Below are 21,811 nucleotides of genomic sequence, written 5' to 3' on the forward strand. Positions count from 1 at the left end.
CATGGATTGCTGCAGCCATGAATCATCTGAAGGAATGGGCGGGCATGGGAGTGTTAGCAGGCCTACTGGTGTTGGTCTCCTTGGTTTGCCTGTGGTATATATGCAAGATTAGAGTCCCACAACAGTGTGATGCAGCCATGATCATTCAGGCCTTTACAGCCATTGAAGCAGGACATTCTCCCCAAGCATGGTTGGATACCATAAAAAGCTAAAATGATACGCTCAGGATGCGAGGCTAAGCACTGCACTCAGGGTCAGCCGCTTTGGACCCAGAGAAGAGCATGTCTGATTGCATGCGGGTTGATGCCCCATGTCCCGCCTCTGAGAAAAAGGTATTGGACGGGTCTGATGCTCTTTGGGTGGATGACACCTAAATGAACATCTGTACAAAGTCCCAATTTATTTCTAATATCAGAGATCAGACCTCTACTCTTGCCTGATGCGTCTAAAACAAAAAGGGGGAACTGTAGAGAGCTGCGGAATGCTATGCCTTAAAGATGGAGCTGGTTTCCGCCTCCCACCTTCCCGATGGTGAGTGCTCTCTGTCACGAACAACTCCACATTTGGCTAAGGCCGAGGATCTGGCTTGCTTCCATGTATGTGGACCTATCAGCATTGCCCCCGTGGCACGCCTGGGTTGGCTACCCAGAGGCTATTTAAGCTGTGGGCTGGCTTTCCCCGGGGTCCGAGGATTGTTCATTGTTCCTGAATAAACTGCATTGAAAAAAAAAAAAAGTTTGGGTTGTATCGCTGAGAGCTTATTCCTCTCCCCCACTAAATTAAATTAAAGTAGGATTTAAAGGGTGTGGATACTTAGATTAGTTGAGTGCCATTTGTTGTAGATTATTAATATTTACTATTGATAAATCTTTTGGTTAAGCAGTGGTTATTCCTAAACAGCTGTATAACCAAATCACCACACAGAGACTAGGATTTAATTAATTAACCTAGAGCACAATGTTGGCTAACAGTTACTCCATCCTAAACCTCTAAGCCCACAGAGTTTCCTACCATTCAGATTCACCCATCATATGGCTTTTAGTGATATCTTAGTTCCACTTCATTTCTACATGTGGTGCCAAGACCTCTCTTGCAGATTCTCCTCCTCTCCTCTCCTGTTTCCTTCCTCTTCTTCCCACTCTGGACCAGGATGTCTCACCTTATCCTCTCCATTACTCAGTATTGGGGCTGGTTTTTTTAATTGACAATATAGAGAACAAATGGTGGCATGTTTATGCAAACTTGAGACAGGTGATGCTTAGAAAAAGCATCACAATGCAATACCTGGATTGAATCCAGACAGTGGAGGAAAGAAATCAGCATTTGAATGAACAAGGGTAAATTCTATACATTCCAAAAAAGAACATTATACCAATATAATCCCTTCTATCATATTAGAACAACATGGTCTAAAGCTAGACCTCAATAGTAACAAAAAATAGTAAACAGCCTGCATATGCATGGAAACTGAACTCTACTCAATGACAGCTGGATTACAGAAGAAATAAACTAATTAGACTTTCTAGAATTTAACAAAAATGAAGGCACAACTTACCCAAACTAATGAGACATAATGAAAGTAATTCTAAGAGGAAAGTTCATAGAACTAAGTGCCTTCATAAAGAAATCTGAGGCATTTCAAATCAACATAACAACACAAGTGAATGACCTATTCAAATGAAGCAGACATATACAAGAGGAGTAGATGGCTAGAAATAATCAAACTTAGGGCAGAAGTCAATAAATTAGAAACAAAGAAAACAATTCAAAGAATAAACAAAAGCAAGAGCTGGTTCTTGGAGAAAATGACAAAGATAGACAAACCTTTAGCATAACTAACTAAAACACAGGGAGACACTATATAAATCAGCAAAATCAGAAAATAAAAGGGGGTATAATTACAGATACTGAGGAAATTCAAAGAATCAATAGGTTTCATCTTAAAAGTCTATATGCCACAAAACTTGAAAATCTAAATGAAATGGAATATTTTCTTGCTAGATTCCACTAATCAAAGTTGAATCTGGATCAGGTAACTAAATTAATAGACCTACATGCCCTTTTGAAGCATTCATCAAAAGTCTCCCTGTCAAACAAAGCCCAGGGCCTGATAGTTTCCGTGCAGAATTCTACTAGACCTTCAAAGAAGAGGTAATGCCAATACTCTTCAAACTATTTCACAAAAAGAAAAAGAAGGAACATTACCAAACTCTTTCTATGAAGCCACATTCACCTTGATACCTAAACCTCACAAAAGCTAACTAAAAGGCAGAGATACAATAAGAAAGATTATTTCACACAAATCTCTCTTATGAATATTGAAACAAAAATACTCAATAAAATACTTGCAAAATGAATCCAAGAAAACATCAAAAATCTCATCTACCATGACCAAGTGGCTTCATCCTAGGCATGCAGGTGAGATAACAATGTACAGAAAACCATCATTGTAATCCACCACATAAACAAACTGAAAAATAAACACCAGATGATCATCTCAATAGATGCTGAAAAGCATTTAATAAAATCCAAGCTCAATTAATGTTTAAAGTCTTGGAAATATCAGAGATAAAATGCACCGTAAAGATAATATACAACAAGCCTATAGCAAACATCAAACTAAATGGAAAGCAATTTAAATCAACCCCACTGAAATCAGAGACAAGTCAAGTTTGCTCACTCCTTTCTCTTCAACATAGTACTGGAAGTTCTATCTATACCAAGAAAACAACTAAAGGAAATCAAGGGGATACAAAGCAGAAAGGAAGAAGTCAAAGTATCACTATTCACATGTGATATGACAGTATACATGAGTGACCCTAAAAATTCTACCAAAGAACTACTACAGCTGATAAACACCTCAGCAAAGTGGCTGGAAACAAAGTTGCTAAAAAATATCTGAAGCCCTCTTGTATAGAAAAGACAAGAGGGCTGAGAAAGAAATTAGGAAAAAAAAAAAAAACCTTGCAATAGCCACAAATAAAATAAAGTGCACTGGTGTGACTCTAATCAAATAAGTAAAAAATCTGTGTAAAAAATTTTCAGGTATTTGAAGAAAGAAGTTGAAAAAGTTATCATAAGATGGAACAATCTCCCATACTCATGGATCAGTAGGAATAACAGCAAAATGGCCATCCTATCAAAAGAAATATAGATTCAATACAATTCCCATCAAAATACCAACACAATTCTTTACAGACCTTGAAAGAACAATTTTCAACATCACATAAAAAACACAAAAAAGCCAGAATAGTTAAAAGAATCCAGTACAATAAAAAACTTCTGGAGGTATCTCCATCCTGAATCTCAAACTGTACTACAGAAAAACAGTAAATGTGGTACTGGCATAGAAACATACTGGTGGATCTGTGGAATTGAATCAAAGACCCAGAAATAAACCCACACACCTACAACACCTGATTTTTTACAAAGAAGCCAAAACCGTTCAATGGAAAAAAGAACATCTTCAATGAAAGGTGCTTGTCTAACTGGATCTCCACACATAGAAAGATACAAATAGATCCATACTTATCACCCTGCACAAAAGTAAATTCCTTGTGATCAAATACCTCAACATAAAACTAACATCCTTAATCTGTTATTTTAAAAAAAAATTGAGGAAGAGGCTTTAACACATTGGCACAGGAGACAACTTCCTGAACAGAACACCAGCAGCACAGGCTCTAAGATCAACAATCAATAAATGGGACCTCATGAAACTGAAAACATTCTGTAAAGCAAAGGACATTGTCAGCAGAACAAAATTATGGTTTACAGACTGGGAAACGATCTTCTCCAACTCTGCATCTGACAGAAGGCTAATATCTAGAATATATAAATAACCCAACAAATCAAATAATCCAATTTAAAATAGGGTTCAGAGCTAAACACAAATTCTCAACAGAGCAATATTGAATGGTATAGAAGCATTTAAAAATGCTCAATGTCCTTAAAAAATGGATAAATGAAAATCAAAACAACTCTAAGACTCCACCTCACACTCATCACAATGGCTAAGATCAAAAACTCAAGGGTCAACACATGCTGGAGAGGATGTGCAGAAAGAAGAACTCTCTTCCATTTCTGGTAGAATATACACTTGTACAACCACTTTGGAAATCAGTCTGGCGCTTTCTCAGAAAACTGGAAATACTGCTACCCCAAGACCCAGCTAAACACCTCCGTGACATATATCAGAAAGATGCTCAACCATACAAGGGCATTTGCTAAACTATGACTATAACAGCTTTATTCATAATAGCCAGAATCTGGAATCAACTAGATGTCCCTCAATAGGGGAATGGATACAGAAATTGTGGTACATTTACACAATGAAATACTACTCAGGAATTAAAAACAAGAAAATCATAAAATTTGCAGGCAAATGGATGGAACTAAAAAAGATCACCCTGAGTGATGTATCCCAGAAGCAGAAATACATGTATGGTATATATTCACTTATAAGTGGACATTGCCCATACAATATAGATTGGACATACTAAAATCTACAGACTTTTAAAAGCTAAAGTACAAGGAGGAACATAGGGAAGATGCTTAATTCTCATTCAGGAAAGAAAACAGATGCCAGAACACATAGAAGAGAGAGAACAGGATAGGAGCCTCCCAAGGATGTACACTAAGTGACTCCACTCAACAGGTGATTGAAGCAGATGCAGAGACCCACAGCAAAATTTTGTATAGAACACAAAAATTCTTATTAAAGAAGTGGGAGATAGAAGGACCTAAAGGGGTCAGGAGTCACACAAGGAGAGCAACAAAGCCAAAAATCTGGGTCTTGGGGCCTTGCAGAGACTGATGCATCAACCAAAGAGCATGAGAGGACTTAGACCCCCTGCTCAGATGTAGCCCATAGACAGCTCAGTCTCCATATGGGAATCCTAGTAAGGGGAGAAGAGACAGTCTCTGAACTTGGTTGCCTGCTTCTTGATCACTTCTCCCTGGTGGGGCCACCTAGACAGCCTACAGATGAATAGAATACAGGGAGTCTTAATGGAACCTGATGAGCTAGGGTCTGATAGGACCTTCCCTATCAGAGGATTACAGGAGAAGGATAGGGGAGGAGGAGGGAGGGATAGTGGGACATAGAGTAGATGATGGAGGGGGCTACAATTGGGATACAAAATGAATAAATTGTAAAAATTAATGATAAACATGGGTGACAGAACGAATCATAAATAAGACACAATTTACTGAGAAAAACACAAAAAATACTCACCATCTTTAATCATAGATCTAGCTAGAAAAAAAACACAAAACTTAGGCAACCAATACCTCAAATGACAAATAATGTATGTTTAGTGTCCTTCTTGGCACTATAGTAAAAGAGAATGTGATAGGATGCACACAGTATCATTGGAAATCTTTCTTCATTCACTGAACATGGAGTGACTTGTAGGAGTTGAGATGTTGATTTACGTTCTCCCCGTAGATCAGCAGAAATGTATCCCTTGCTGAATTCAAGAGTACCAAAACCTTGAGAGAAACCACTGCCTGCCCATGGCAGTGAACTTCCTGCCATTTGAGGATCCTCTGTGCTTGGCCATGCCCTGCATGGCTCTGTGCTTATCTGTCAGCACAGCTATAGTTTTGGAGATTTTTCTCAAGCACCATGACTCACCCATCATTAAGTCCAATAACCAGACTACAATAAAATACCTTAGTGTCTCCAAATGAAATTATTTATCCCTACTTTTAGTAAGTTTATATAAAGTGTATATCTAACCATAATTAAAAGAGCCCTTCATTTAAGCATTGTTATATAGATACACTCTATTTCAGAATAGAAACTACTTCTGAAAACACATTTTAGTAAGTTATACATGTTACTTTTTAATTTATGGACATATAAGTATTCAAATTTTAATTACATAATAGTAATTCTGATAAATACAGGTACTATATAATTTTCCTTAGTATTTTATTTTTCTGGAGGAAACAGGAATTAGGTTGATAGTTGACATCTTCTGTTGGACAGGCAAAAACTTGGATCTCTGGTAAAGGGAGCTTGCAAAATTGTACATCCACAGTGGAAATCAGTGTGCAGAATTCTCAAAATGATGAAAATAAATCTACCATATGAACCACTTATAACTTTCCTTGACATATGCACAATGGACTCAACATACTCCTTCAAAAATATTTTCTCAACCATGCTCATTGCTATTCTGTTCACAATAGGTACAATATGAGAACACCTAAATATCCTTCACCTGATATAGATAAGTGAAATAGTATGTACATAAGTAGATAGAAATATAAATGACGATATTGATTTAGGTAACTCAGATTCAGAAAACAGATATCACATGTCCTATCTACTCTGAAGAATGTAGCTCTAGATCTTTAGTTGTGAGTATTCACCCTACTGTGAAAAAAGAAAGAGTGTGGTGAAAGACAGGGGACCAGCCCCAGCAGTTGATAGTTTCCAGAGAGGAGGGAAGGATAAGGTGGGGCAGAAACGAGTCAGACATGGTTGTCCGAAGAAACTTAGAGTCTGGACTGACTGGCAGTCATAATGCTTCTTTATTTAGACAGAGTTCAATAATAAAAGAGATTCACATTGTTTTAAAACGTAGATGATATCCTTCTTGTCCCCAGACAGGAGTTTTAACTGTCTCTTGGTCATAAATTTAGTCATCACTGATAAACCTTATCTTTTACTATCATTTTTCTTCATCAATACCATAACCTGACATTTTTGAAAATCTTGAGGCATATTTGCCACAGCCTGAAAGCCCATTCTCTGGTTGGAAGCATTCTCAGATTCAATGGCAATAGATAGAAAATCTTTAAACCAGCTTGGGCATATTGCTTTGTCCCAAGAAATATATTTTCAAATTTTAATGGACAGCCTCAAGAGAAACAATTTAGGCCAAAGCAGCAACAATCATTATTCAGTTCCTGGCATAATGTAGTGTCTATACCTCATATCTTTTAGAATTTATTTATGTGCTAAATTAAGTATTATTTCATTATTTTGGTCATACAACATCACAGTGATACTGTGCAAGCTGATATTTCTAGGAAAATGAGGTCCTAATACCTCACTTTTAAAATAGCTTTTACAAAACATTATTTGTCCATCATTATAGACCCTAGTGTAGGTGAAGATGTCTCCAGCCATTCATTTACAGCTCCGTAAAGTCATTGAGGGGCATACCATATGTAGCTTCTAATCTTATATGCCAAGTAATCTCCTGAGGATACAGCAGTACTAGGTATTTAATCTCAAATACTATCAACTCTTCTAGCACTACAAACTTTGTTTGCCTTTTTAAGAGTATGTTCTGATTATTTTCTTCTTGAGGAAGCACAGGGGTAGATTTTGCAAGACTATCTTGGAGCTGAAGTCTCATAAGGAGTTATCTGCCATTTTTATGTGAGTTACAACTTCCACATTCATGCAGGGCCAGATTATTGATATTCATCCATAAAGACATTCATGTAGGGCCAGATAATTGATATTTCCCCTAAAAATGAGAGGGGCAGTATGCTCAGGATTTTTCTGGAGAAGCTTAGAAGCAGTACCACAGGGTGAAGGCATAAATAATTCATTAAAAAAATTACCATTGCTCCAATGTCTCCAGGTTGTACATGTATTGAAAGCCCTCTAAGCATAGAGCAAGTGGAGATCAAGACCAAGCCTGAAAGATAGCATGAAGGCTATTGTACCATGCAGCTCAGCTGTGCTGGATCTTGGTCAAATAGCTGTGCTGATTTCATGGCTTTAACTGTATATGAACTTTGGTGAGGTTTTAATCCATTTAGAGGTGACTTTGTGTGAAAAATAAGAACCTATTTTTATGTTTCTACATATAGACATCTAGTTTAGTCAGCATCATTTGGGAAGATTTTATCTGTTTTTCCAGTGTGTATTTCTATTTTTGTTATAGTACTAGTGTATTTACATAATCAAATATTACTCAGACATTTAAAAAATCAAATCATGAAACATGAAGGTAAATGCACCTTTGCAGGTAACTGAGAGTGAGAGAACCTAGACTCCTAAAGACAAATAGGGTATGTATTTGCTTTTACATATATATTAGTTGCAAGATGTATGATATGGAAGCAACTGAACATAATACCACAGGGGATACATACAGATTAAGAAATGGAGGTTAGGGGAGGCAGAGATTTCTCCATAGGAAAGGGAAATAAAATAGTTGGTACAAATAGAAGGTGGGCTAAAAAGATAGAATTGAAGGGTATTGGGAAAGGAAGAGGGCAATGAAAACGTAACATGAAAAAAGACAGGTAAAATTAAGGGTCATTTGTTTGGTACAGTGGAAACCTAATGCAATAGAAACTTTCTCAAATATATATATGAAGCCAATATAAATGAAATCACCACACAAGAAGAAAGTTCCAACTGGAAATTTCTTGTCACTAAATAAAGCATCCAGTACTGGTAATGGGTTATATTTAACTGAGGTATTGGCCAAAGTGGTGTGATTGTAATGACAAAACAATACAGGCTTTTGCCAAGACTATAGGCTACTCTCCACAAATTGAATGCAGTGCCCTCTTGCTGGAGACAACACTTACACTTACATGGAACATAGATAAATAGAGCTTGTGCCTATATAGAACTGTCACACCTGCATTCTAGCAACTTTTGTATGGGAAGTACTCTGCAACTACAAGAGAAGAAATATAAATGCTAACCCAGCTACCAAACTTGTGAACTATAACAATGTCCTACCTGTAAGACAATATTAGTGCAACAGTTGTAGGAGTAGATAACCAATCTATAGTTTGACTTAAGGCCCACTTCACATGATGGAATCCACACCTGACATTGGTTTATTGATCAAGAAAAAGAAATTACATAGCCCATGGTTCTAGGGAAAAAGCAAATACTATGTTCTACTAAAAGTATTAAAATGACCCTTGCCATCATTCTGCTATACTCATAGTCCAGTATCTTGTTCAGCCATCATCAAAAAAGTGTCATCCTGCATCTGATGGAGACAAATTCAGAGGCTCATAGAGAAAATAGATAGTCAGTGAGAGACCTCAGAATATGCCCTCCAGGCTCTTCAGTAATTCAGCCAGAAGAGTGCAAGAGCCAGAAAGGATAAAGGATATCAAAGAACAAATCACTACAAATTAAGAGGACTGAAGAATATACAAGCTGCAAGAGACTGAGGCAGCATGCACAAAGACTTATTGCTGTCCCTAGCCTTATCTCTAATTGATAAGTGCTTGCAAATGAAAATGTAGTTTTCTCCAAGGGACACTCATTTTATCCAAGGGACTACTCTTAATTTTATTTTTAAGAGTACATTAAAAAAGGTAGATGGCCAAAGATTTCCCTCACTGGCAAGTTTGGATTCTCATTTCCTAGAATTTTGGCATGCATTTAAAATTTTTTTATTATAGTTCTCATTTTAATTTGCTGAAGATTTTTTTTTCTATTTTTAAAACTACATGTCCTCTGTGTGTATACCATTATTTCAAGTTTAATATGTTATGAGATTCCTGCACATATGAACAAGTCTGCATCATTTCTTAACTTGGGCTCTTTTTCTTTTTCTTTTTCCTACTCAGATATGTTTGCTTTTGTATTTTTGCTATTTTATTTTCTTATTGTACATTATAGTCCTCCTTTTTAATATGAGGGTGAATTTAGACAGGATAGAAGGGAAGATGGGAAAGAGTTGCCAGGATTAGAGGAAGGAAAAACTTTAATCCGGATGAATATATAAGTAAAGTGACGATTTTTAAAAGAAAAAAAAAAGGAGAAGGAGGAGGATGAAGAGAAAGAAAAAGAAGGAAGAGTTGGAGAAAGAAGAGAAGCAGAAGAAGGATGAGAAGAAGAAGAAGAAGAAGAAGAAGAAGAAGAAGAAGAAGAAGAAGAAGAAGAAGAAAAAGAAAAACAATTGTGTCAAAAGGAATGTTAAATAGCCATGCACAAAAGATCCAGAAAATATAAAAAGTGAAAAAAGTAATTTATGAATAATAGAAATAGAAAAAGAAGAAAAAACTCACAGCAAAATCCTAGAAAATATTTTCAGCAAAATAAAAGAAGAATGTATCCTTAACCTAATGAAGAAGGGGTAGCCTATAAAAGTACAAAACATATATAGAACAATTAAAGTGTATCAAAAAGAAATTGTGCTCAGCACATAAAATCAAAACATTAAATGTAAAGAAAAGCATATTAAACAAAGAAGGGATATTAAAAGTTACAAGTTGAAAATACTAAGTTGCATATAAATTCAGGCTCTTTAGAATAACTCCTGATCTCTCAAGAGAGATTCTAAACCTAGAATGGCTGAGACAGATATATAATCTTTAAGGGACCCTTATTCCTATATCCAGTAAACTTTCAATAATAAATGAGGAATAAAGATATATTGCATAATAAAAAGACATATGAGCAGTATCTCTGTAAAACTTCACTACAGAAGCCAATTGATGAAATACTCCAATTTAAAGTGTTAACCACACCCAAGACAACACAAAGAATGAATAATCCCAAGCATCAAATCAGAAGGCAAAAACCCCACACCATAACTACAAAATAAGTTGAAATAGTAAACATTGCTCATTGAAATCTCTCAACTTGGATGTTCAATTCTCCAATAGGAAGATAGGAACTAACAGAATGCCCTAGACAAAAATGTCCATTCTTCTGCTGCATCTACTGAACACACTTTATCATCCGGGTTGGACAGCATCTCTGTGTAAAGGATGGAAGGAGACAGTAGAAGAAAGTGGACCAAAAAGGAAGTTTAGGGGAACTTTATTTTATACAGTTCACACACAAAAAATACCTAAAATTCTTGAGTCAATTTAAAAGAGGGTATGTACTGTACACACTGAATGAGGAGTTCCACCATTATCCATATGAAACAGATGACTTGGGCTGGTCCAGCACACATCTACACTTATGTTTACTGAAGCAAAGCTTACCATGTGCTAAGATAGAATGGACTTGATTGTCCTGAATCACATGAGTGCAAAATATAATATTATTCAATTTTTTTTATTCATGGAAAACATGCACATTTGTTTTTTGAGAATTTTTAATATAATCACATTATTTCTCATTTCTCAGCCCTCCCTACAAAATCTCTCATATATCCCTCTTTTGGCTCTTTCAATTTCAAGTTTTGGGGTGCCAATAACTGCTATTACATGTATCATGCATGTGTATGCATGTGTGTATGTGTATGTGAGAGAGCGAGAGAGAACATTTAACATTTCAAGAAAGGCAATCATTTTACTTTGAAATTGTGGATGAACTCAAAATGTATCATCAAAAGTTATGACCTGAGCTAGACACAGAAATCAAACATTGTATGACTTCAGTCCTATTTGGGCTAAAAAAAGTCAGTACTCTGAAATAAGAACTGAATAGTCAGTATTAGAGCCTGAACATCAAGGTGTAGTGGCATGACTTGTCAAAGAACACATTTCAGTGACAAGAGGAATAATTTAAAGAAATACTTCAGGGTGCCTGCATAGGAGCTATTACTAATAGCTTACATTGTTTACTTGAGAAATATTCTGTGTATATTTTTTAAATCTCAATAACCAAAATGTTTTAATTACTGTGTAAGAGATATTATTTTTTATATATAATTTATTCTTCCATCAATTTCCTTTTATTTTCACCCTCCTGAGTTTTGAGTAATCATTCTTTGCTTCTTTGAAAATTCAAGCCACTTTTTCATAAACTATTTTTACACACTTAACATCAAAATTTGATTTGTAAAATATTTTACAATATTATAATACTAGGAATATATGACAAACCACTGAATTTTATCAAGGGTATTTATTATATATAGTATTACAGGAAAAAGGAAAATGAGTAGAGATGAAATACTATTTCTTCTAGTTGTTTTTAAGAGACAGTTGCCTGAGTCCAGTCATCTCAGGGAAAAAAAACTCATTTTTTTTTATTATTACAATTTATTCACTTTGTTTTCTGGCTGTAAGCCCCTCCTTCATCTTCCACCAGTTACAAACTACCTCCCTCTTCTATCCTTATACCCCTCTCCTAGTCCAATGATAGGGGAAGTCTTCCTTTCCTACTATCTTCTCAAGTCTTACCAAGAATGGCTGCACTGTCTTCCTCTGTGGCCTGGCAAGGCTGCACCTTCCAGTAGTAGGTGATCAAGTAGCCTGCCACTGAGTTCATGTCAGATACAGATGCTGTTACACTTAATAGGGAACTCACATTGAAACTGAGATACTTATGAGCTACATCTGAGCAGGGGTTCTAGGTGTTCTTCATGCATGGTCCTTGGTTGGAACAGGACCCCCAGGGCCCATATATTTTGACTCAATTGGCCTCCTTGTGGAGGACCTCTCCCATCCAGGTCTTTCTATCTCCTGAATCCTCCATATTAGTCCATGCTCTCTGCCCAATGAGTCTATGAGACTAATCATAGTCTATGAGTCTAATCATCTGCTTTAATACCCTGCTAGGTAGATTCTTTCAGTGGCCCTCTGCGGTAGGTTCCTGCCCTGTTCCCTGTCTTCTCCCATTCCTGATGTCTATCCCATTTTTTCCCTTCTAAATGAGGATTAAGCATCTTCACTAGGGTTCTTCCTGTTGTTTAGATCCTTTAGGAGTATAGTTTTTAGTATTTTAACCCTACATTATTTGACTAATATCCACATATAAGTGAGGATATACCATGAGTGTCTTTCTGCTTCTGGATACCTCACTCAGAGTGATCTTTTCTAGTTGCATCCATTTGCCTGCTGATTTCCTTGTTTTTAATTGCTAAATAGTATTGCATTGTATAAATGTGCCACAATTTCTATGTCTATTCCTCGGTTTGGGGACATCTAAATTGTTTCCAGATTCTGGCTATTATCAGTAAAGCTGTTATGAGTACAGTTGAACAAATGTCCTTGTTGTATGGTTGATAATCTTCTGAATAAATGCCCAGGGTTGGTATAATTGAATATTCTAGTAACACTATTCACAGTTTTCTGAGAAAGCACCAGATTGATTTCCAAAGTGGTTGTACAATTTTACATTCCCACCAGCAATGGAGAAGGGTTCCCTGTTCTCCACATCCAGTCCAGCTTGTGTTGCAGATGATGTGATAGTATACATGAATAACCCTAAAAATTCAACCAGGGAACTCCTACAGCTGATAAACAACTTCAGTAAAATGACTGGATACAAAATTAAATTTAAAAAACTGTGAAGCCCTCCTGTATACAGAAGACAAATGGGCTCAGAAAGTAATTAGGGAAACAAAACCCCTTCACAGAAGCCACAAATAACATGAAGTACCTTGGTGTGACTCTAATCAAGCCAGTGAACGACTTGTATGAAAAAAAAAGAACTTCAAGGAAGATATCAGAAAATCTCCCATACTCCAGAATTGGTAGGATTAACATAGTAAAAACAGCCACTCTACCAAAAGAAATCTAAAGACTCAATGCAATTCCAATCAAAACACCAGCACAACTCATTACAGACCTTGAAAGAACAATTCTCAGTTTCATATGGAAAAAAAAAACAGAATTGATTTAAAAAAAAAATATTATTTTTTTTAAATCAATTCTGCACAATAAATATTTTCTGGAGGTATCTTCATCCACGATCTCAAGTAGTACTATAGGGCAACAGTAATAAAAAATGGCATGGTACTGGCACCTGTACTTTAAATCTTAAAGGGGTGTGCATCTACTCATTAATCATTTTTATTAAATCATATCAAGAAGCTGAGGGGAAAAACAAATATAGGGGAATCAACTGCTGTCTCAGGTTTTAGACCCAGTTTGAGGGTGCCCAGACAGCCAATGTTATCTTGGACTATTGTTTCAGCTCATCAACCTTAAAACTTCCTAGGCTTTACTATTAAGAGTGTACTTTTCTTAACTTTAAATTGTTCTCTAAGATTTTTTACATCAGAGCCATTAGCAATAACATCTTCCCTGACCTTGTTAAACAATCTAATTTTCCAAATTGTTTCTAAGTATAATGGTCATTGCTAACAATCTATATCTATGGCTCCTTTCAAGGGCACTGGTTAATTCATTAATCTGCTCCAGTTAACATGTGAAAAGAGATCAAGCATTGTTAATTTTAAATGCCAGTGATATTGCCCAGTGATGGGCTAGAAGCCTCCTTAGAGTTTTCATACAACTCATGTTATGAGGAATATGGGCATCATAAGGGCAACGAGCAGAGACATGCTACATAAGAACACAAAGTCCTCAGGAAAATCAGTTCTTGGGATTATGCTTCTCCAAGACAAACTCATTGTGACTATGCTAACAGGGAGCCACATTCCATGAGTTCTACAGCTGTTTTGCTGTTGCTCCTGCATGGCTCTTGACAGGGACAGGTAGCCAAAATAGTTTGCCTATAGATGGATAAGGGGGGGGGGTGAGGTTAGCTCAGGCCCTGGGAAGAATTCAGGGTATTGCATGGGCTGTACTAGCCTGGAGGACCAGATAACATGGAAGGACTGAAGGATTACTGGGAGAAAATGGCAGGTAGGTTTGATTTGATATGTTAACTAGGAACCTCTGCCATTAGTTCCAGGTTTGAATCCTACTTCTATGGTAACATAAACTTCAGAGAGAGAAGCATGGTCTCCATTGGATAATGATTATCAAGTGAGCCCACAGGGAAGAAAGGGGGCAAAGACAAAGATTCTGTTTTTCTTTTCTTTCTATATATCTTCTTTCATTTCTTTGAGGGAGGGTGGTTACTCAAACTGACTCAAATTTTTGCTCTCTTGTTTTGTTTTTCTTACTATTTTTTATTTTATAAATTGTTTTTATTTTTTAAAATTTGTTCATTATATATGCTGATTGAAGCTCACTCTCTCAACTCCTATTGGTCCCATCCTCCCTCCATCTTTTCTCCAACCACTTTCCCTAGTCCATTCAAAAGTGGATTTCCCCTCCTTTATCATCCACCCATACCTTATCCACCCATCCCTTTAAAAACAGGGAAATAAAATTTCTGCTCTTATTTCTTCTCCCTTGGCCACTGTACTCACCTCAGAAGATTTTATACCATGACGATTGCCTGCAACCTTACTGTGAAATAAACACTAGGTATAACTCATTTTAAAGAATCCGACCTCAAGACACTCTTTACCATCTCACATTCAGAAACGTGAAATTTGAAATGCTATGAAGTCTGAAACATTTTATCACAAGCATTTCAGAGAAAGTGATTCTCTTGCTGTCTGCATGGCTGTTACCCACCAACCCAGAAAGGCATGAGGGGCAGAAGATGAGGTATAAAGCTTGGAAGACCCACAAGCATAACAGTGATCAGAACACTCTGGGAACCACCTCAGAAAGTAAGTTCAACTTTAATTCTAGAAAACAGAGGGTATGTACCCCTTGGGGAGTGACTGGGATGTTCTAAGGATAGGTGTAGATAATTGTTTAAAACTGGGCACTTCAAGGATGCTTGATTTGCATTAAAAAGTACATTCCTATAATATGAACAAGAACATGGAACCTAATTATCCTTTATTTGAAGGGAGGGGAGAGTTATCAGGGATCTGTGTCAAAGGCCATTTATCAAATTTGGTTGGTGGCATCTATGTCAAAAGACAGTCTCCAGATGATGTCAGGCAGCAAAAAATCACCCTTGCCATAGTTATACAACTAGGCCAGCAGCAGGGTCATACATAGAAGAGAAAGCCTCCTCCCTCATATCTCAAAATTCAGTCTGGGTTGTGATGGTTTTCAATAGAACCCTGGAACAATAGGTATGTGTACAGAAAGAAACTGCTATAGGCTACCACTGTTGTGATACTCTCAGAGAACTTCCTAGCTGGTGTTAGTTCACCATTCCCTACATATTCATCCACTGGACTAAAAGTTACTTGTGTAAACTGAGGCAATTGAAAACAGTAAATGTGGAGAATCAAGATTATCAATAAGTCTTCCCTAAACACCTTATTATATAATACTGTTGCATGTAATTGATATTCACCATTCATTGTATTGTTTTAAAAATAAGTTTATTTACTTTAAATTCAAATTGTAATCCCCCTCCCTTCTCTGCCCCATGACTACCCTCCATTCCTATTGCCCCTATTCCCTTTCCCCTTCAGAAAAGGGAGATCATTTCCATTGAGCTAGTTTCATAGTTCTGTTGGATTTCAGTGGACCAAAGAACACAAAGGCTTCTCCACAATGCTTATAATCGCAGAACTCCTCTCCAGTAAGGATACTTTTATGATGATGATGACTCTAGATTTGTGCAAGGCCTCACCGTTTTAACACATTCATAAGTTCTCTCCAGTATGAATCCTTTCATGATGATGAAAATTTTACAAATATAGAATGGTTTCACCATGTTAAAAGCACTCATAGGCTTTCTGTCCATTAGGATTTCTTTATGAGTTTGAAGATGATTCTGAAGTGCAAAAGTTTATTCACATTGGATGCAGTCAGACAGCTTCCTTACAGTATGTGTTCTTTTATGTATTAAGAGATGTTACATGCAAAGGCTTTGCCACATAGTTGAATTCATATGGTTTCCTTCCAGAATGTGTTGTTATCTTAGGAGATGACTGTTACATGCAAAGGTTTTATCACACTAATTACAATCACCAGGTTTCTCTCCACTGTGTGTTTTTTCATGTTTTCAGAGACTACTCTGTTGTGCAAGGGCTTTATCATGTTGAGTATACGTATAAGGTTTCTTTCCAGTGTGTGGTCTTTTATGTCATATGAGTTTACTATTTTCTGCAAAGGCTTTACCACAGTAGTTACATTCATAAGGTTTCTCCCCACTGTGTTTTCTTTTATGGCTTCTGAGAGCACTGTTTTGTGCAAAGGCTTTACCACAGTGGTTACATACATTCATAAGGTTTCTCTCCACTGTGTGTTCTTTTGTGGCTTATGAGATGACTGTTTTCTGCAAAGGCTTTACCACACTGGTTACATTCATAAGGTTTCTCTCCAGTGTGTGTTCTTTTATGGCTTGATAGAGTACTGCTTTGTGCAAAGGCTTTACCACATTGGTTACATTCATATGGTTTCTCTCCAGTGTGTGTTCTTTTATGGCTTCTGAGAGCACTGTTTTGTGCAAAGGCTTTACCACACTCGTTACATTCATGCGATTTCTCTTTAGTGTGTGTTCTTTTATGGCTTAAGAGATTACACTTTTCTGCAAAGGCTTTACCACACTGGTTACATTCATAAGGTTTCTCTCCAGTGTGTGTTCTTTTATGGCTTGATAGAGTACTGCTTTGTGCAAAGGCTTTACCACATTGGTTACATTCATATGGTTTCTCTCCAGTGTGTGTTCTTTTATGTCTTATGAGATGACTGCTTTGTGCAAAGGCTTTATCACACTGGTTACATTCGTAAGGTTTCTCTCCAGTGTGTGTTCTTTTATGCTGTATGAGAGTATGGTTTTTTGCAAAGGCTTTACCACACTGGTTACATTCATAAGGTTTCTCTTCAGTATGTGTTCTTTTATGGCTTAAGAGATGACTGTTTTGTGCAAAGGCTTTATCACACTGGTTACATTCGTAAGGTTTCTCTCCAGTGTGTGTTCTTTTATGCTGTATGAGAGTACTGTTTTTTGCAAAGGCTTTACCACACTCATTACATTCATAAGGTTTCTCTCCAGTGTGTGTTCTTTTATGCCACAGGAGATGACTGTTTTTTGCAAAGGCTTTACCACATTGATTACATTTGTAAGACTTCTCTCCTGTGTGTGTTCTTTTATGCCATATGAGAACAGTGATATAGGAGAAGGCTTTACCACATAGAGTGCATTTAAAGGGTTTCTCTCCAGTATGACTGTATTCATACCTGCAAAGAAAATTGCCACATGTGAAATTACCACAGTGATTTCATTACACTAATAAATATATTTATCTATATGAATTAATTTCATAATTTGGTCTAATGGTAAAGAAGAATCAAATTTTAAAGTTTTATTACTTTATTTACTTTCATGGTATTCGCCTTCATTATGGGTATTTTTGAAGATTCCTGTGATGGTAAGAGCATTTGTTATGTGGTTCACTTTTATAGCACCATTTTTCTATAAGAGCTTTTCTCAAATATATGAAGATTATTGGAAGAATTTAGAGTTTTACCACAGCAATTCCATTCACAAATTTTTGTACTGTATGAATGACACTTCATTTAAGAAGTGAGCAGGACATGCAAAAGAAGTTCCAAATTCCTAGTATTCATTGGTATTTTCAGCACTATGAGTTTGCTGATGAATTCACAGTGAAGTTGCAAAACCAATTAACACTAACCATTTTTCACAGTCAGAAAATCTACTCAAAATGGGGACTACTACAAAATTAATTGTTCTTGGAGAAAGACAGATACACTGCTTCTTTCAATATCCCTATGCTCATGTGTCTTAGAAACATTGTGACATATGATATACCTATTAAATTATAATAATAATAAAAGATTCCCACACTGAATTAACACAGTTTTTTTTTTCATCATAGACATGTCATATAGGGGTTAAATTTTCTCCACAACAATAATCTTGACTCTCATAAGCTGCTCCTTTCACTAAAATTTACAATGTTACTGCATGACTATGAGTAACACTGGTTGTACTATGACATATTTGCTTATTAGAAGGTTTTGGATACACACTGATCACCTATTCAATGTATATACCTCTTACAAAATCTGAGTAGATAGAATGAGACTAAACAGATTGGCAGTTCAACTCAGTAGCTGTAATATCCATATGATTCCATTGGTATTTTCTGTTACAACATTATTTTATTTTCTTCTATCTTAGAGGAGTACCTGAAAACACAAATCAGATACTTGTCATCGAAGTACATGGAATTGTGAGATTTTAATGATCATCATTACACTTAAAAAGTGCTGTTTATATATTGTTGATTTTCTTTAAAACTTCCAGATGTGCTGGTACATGCCCTTAATCCCAGCACTTGTGGTGGCAGAATCAGGCATATCTGTGTGATTTTGAGGTCAGGCTGGTCTAACAAGCAATTCTAAGTTAAGCCACAGCTACAAAGAAAAAAAAAACTTTTAAAAACAGAAAATACAAAGAAGCCAACAAACAAAAAACAAACCAAAAAAAAAAAACAAACTTCCAGGATACATTAAAATTTCTTAAGATTCATATCTGTACCAGGACACATTAAAATTTCTTAAGATTCATATCTGTTTCATTGTGCACATAAAGTTACCTTTTATTATTTGTAGAACTTTGAAAATGTTCTTCAATATTATGATCTTCCCAATTGTAGCCTAAAATATAGTACCAAAAAATATATATTATTGGAAATATCATATTATTATTAAGGAAAAACTTAAATCACTATCTTCTGTGACTCTTAAAACCATGTCTGATTTATTCACCTCATTCTACCTCATTCTCAATTGGAATTATAGAAGAGGATCAATAATAAAGTAAGAGTTGTCTCCTTATTTTAAAAGTGAAAGAATATTTGCAGTCTTACCTATAGCAGTGAGGTTTTTACAGGTGTCTAGCATCACATCTTTGTAGAGTTGCTTCTGGGAAGGTTCCAGCAAGGCCCACTCTTCTTGGCTGAATTTCACATGCACATCATTGAAGGTCACTGAATTCTAAAATATGTGATACATGTGTACAACAGAAACAGAGGCAACAATATAAATTTATACTTCATTGGAAATATATTCACATATTTCTAGTACTTCTTTCATTTATTGTCTGACACAGAAGTGCTAATGTTAGACAGTTAGGTGTTGTGCATCAGGTGAAGGAGGGGAGAAGGAAAAGCCTAAAGAGTAGATTGTAAGAAATCCAAAGCCACGCTTTGAAGACCTATGTTATAGGAGTTTCATCAGTTTGTGAAACATGAGTCTAAAGAAGCCAGCAATTGGATTCTTGAGGAATCTATGAATTGGGTTCAGTTACTTGGGTGAGTTGGTCAGAACCCAGTGATGGAAGAGGTGGAAGGAAAAAAAAACATAGCCACGATATTTTTTTCTAGCAACAAATGAGATTTTGTGAACAGGGGACACTGGCATCAGTCCAAAGACAATGTGGCATTAAATATTGTGTTTTGACCAGGCCTCAGCGATATGACCTATCAGTATGTAAAAAGGGGGGCTTGTATGTTTTGGGACAGGATAGTGGACTATGGTGAATTCATGGATAAAAATAATGTGAGTTGGCAAACAACAACAATCATAGCTAATAAGATCATATTTGTGAGTGACCAGACAAAAGAAAAGGCATAGAACACATGATTATTCTTTGATAATTGTTTTGTATATTCTCCTTTCCAAATCATGTATAGTCTATAGTTGAAAAATAAAGAATAAAGTTTTATATTAAAAGGGAAGTGCTAATGTTATCAATAAGTAATTCTTAGAAGAAAACTGAATAACTGTGTCATATCTGAACTTTTTCAATAGGATATAGCCTTGAAATAGATATGCCAATTAATGTGGACAAAAACAAACAGAGAGAAGAGAGTGAAATAGAAAGAGAAAGAGAAAGACAGAGAGAAATGAACATATGAACAGTACTGATTACATATCAGAGAAATGTATAAACATTTATTAACTACAAAAAATGATGGACAAGCTCGGTGTATTCAGTTATGCCTCTAATTCCATCACTCAGGAGGCAGAGGCAGGTGAATCTCATTGAGTTAGATGCCAGCATGACCTATGCAAAGAGTTCCAGGACAGCCAGACCTATATTGTAAGACAGAGCTTCCCCTAAAAGTCAAACTAACAAATATAATAGGTAGAAAAAACTCAGAGGTCTTTACTGAAGCTCCTACAAGGAATTATACATTCAATCCAATTCTGTATTAATCTTCCAGAAACCAGCAGTGCCACAGCTTAAACTGCAACTTTAATAAGATCTTACTAAAAGGGAATGCATGTTTAAACAGGTAAAAATAGAAAGAGAAAAATATTAGCAATGTAAATGATGATCATAAATAAGCAACATAAGGCAGGAGAGATGGCTCAGCAGTGAGGAGCTCTTGCTGCTCTTGCAAATAATTGGGCTCAATTGTCAGTGTTTACATGGAACCCACTACTATCCATTGTTCATGAGTTCTGAGGCAATCTTCTGACTACTGTGAGGATCAGACATACAAGAGGTGCATAATCATGCATACAACCAAATACTCATATTCAGTAAAAATTAAAAAAACAGATCCCAGATGGCAGAGCTGATTGCACACTGTGTCTGATCAGCAGGGTAGCAGAGACTGCACAGTGACCAAGAGTTGGAACAGTAGGCCACAAAACACCACTGACTGTGTTTCCCAGGTGAAAGGAAACCCAATGGTGAGGAAAAAATTGGTTCCAACCTCAGATCACTGAGCTAATCCCTGGAAAAAGTTCCTGGGATGTTGAAGCAGGAATGTGGTTTTCAAGCAAATGGACACAATAAACAAGCAGGAATAGCAATTCTAATATCTAATAAAACAAACATTCAACCAAAATTAATTGAAAGGGATGAGGAAGGATACTTCAAACTCAAAAAAAGGAAAAATCCACCAAGATGGTGTCTCAATTCTGGGCAACTATGCCTCAAATTCAAGGGTACCCACATTTGTAAAAGAAACATTAATTAAGTTTAAAGAACACTTCAGTCTCCACACATTAATAGTGAGAGACCACAACAACTCACTATCATCAAAGGACAGAGCAGTGAAACAGAACCTAAAATGAGATATAATGACACTAATGGATGTCATAAAATAAATGGACCTGCCAGATATCTAGAGAAATGTTCACCCAAACAGAAATATATATATATATATATATATATATATATATATATATATATATTCTTTTCAGCACC

The sequence above is a fragment of the Meriones unguiculatus genome, assembly GCF_030254825.1.
Source record: "Meriones unguiculatus strain TT.TT164.6M chromosome 13 unlocalized genomic scaffold, Bangor_MerUng_6.1 Chr13_unordered_Scaffold_58, whole genome shotgun sequence".
NCBI lineage: Eukaryota > Metazoa > Chordata > Mammalia > Rodentia > Muridae > Meriones > Meriones unguiculatus.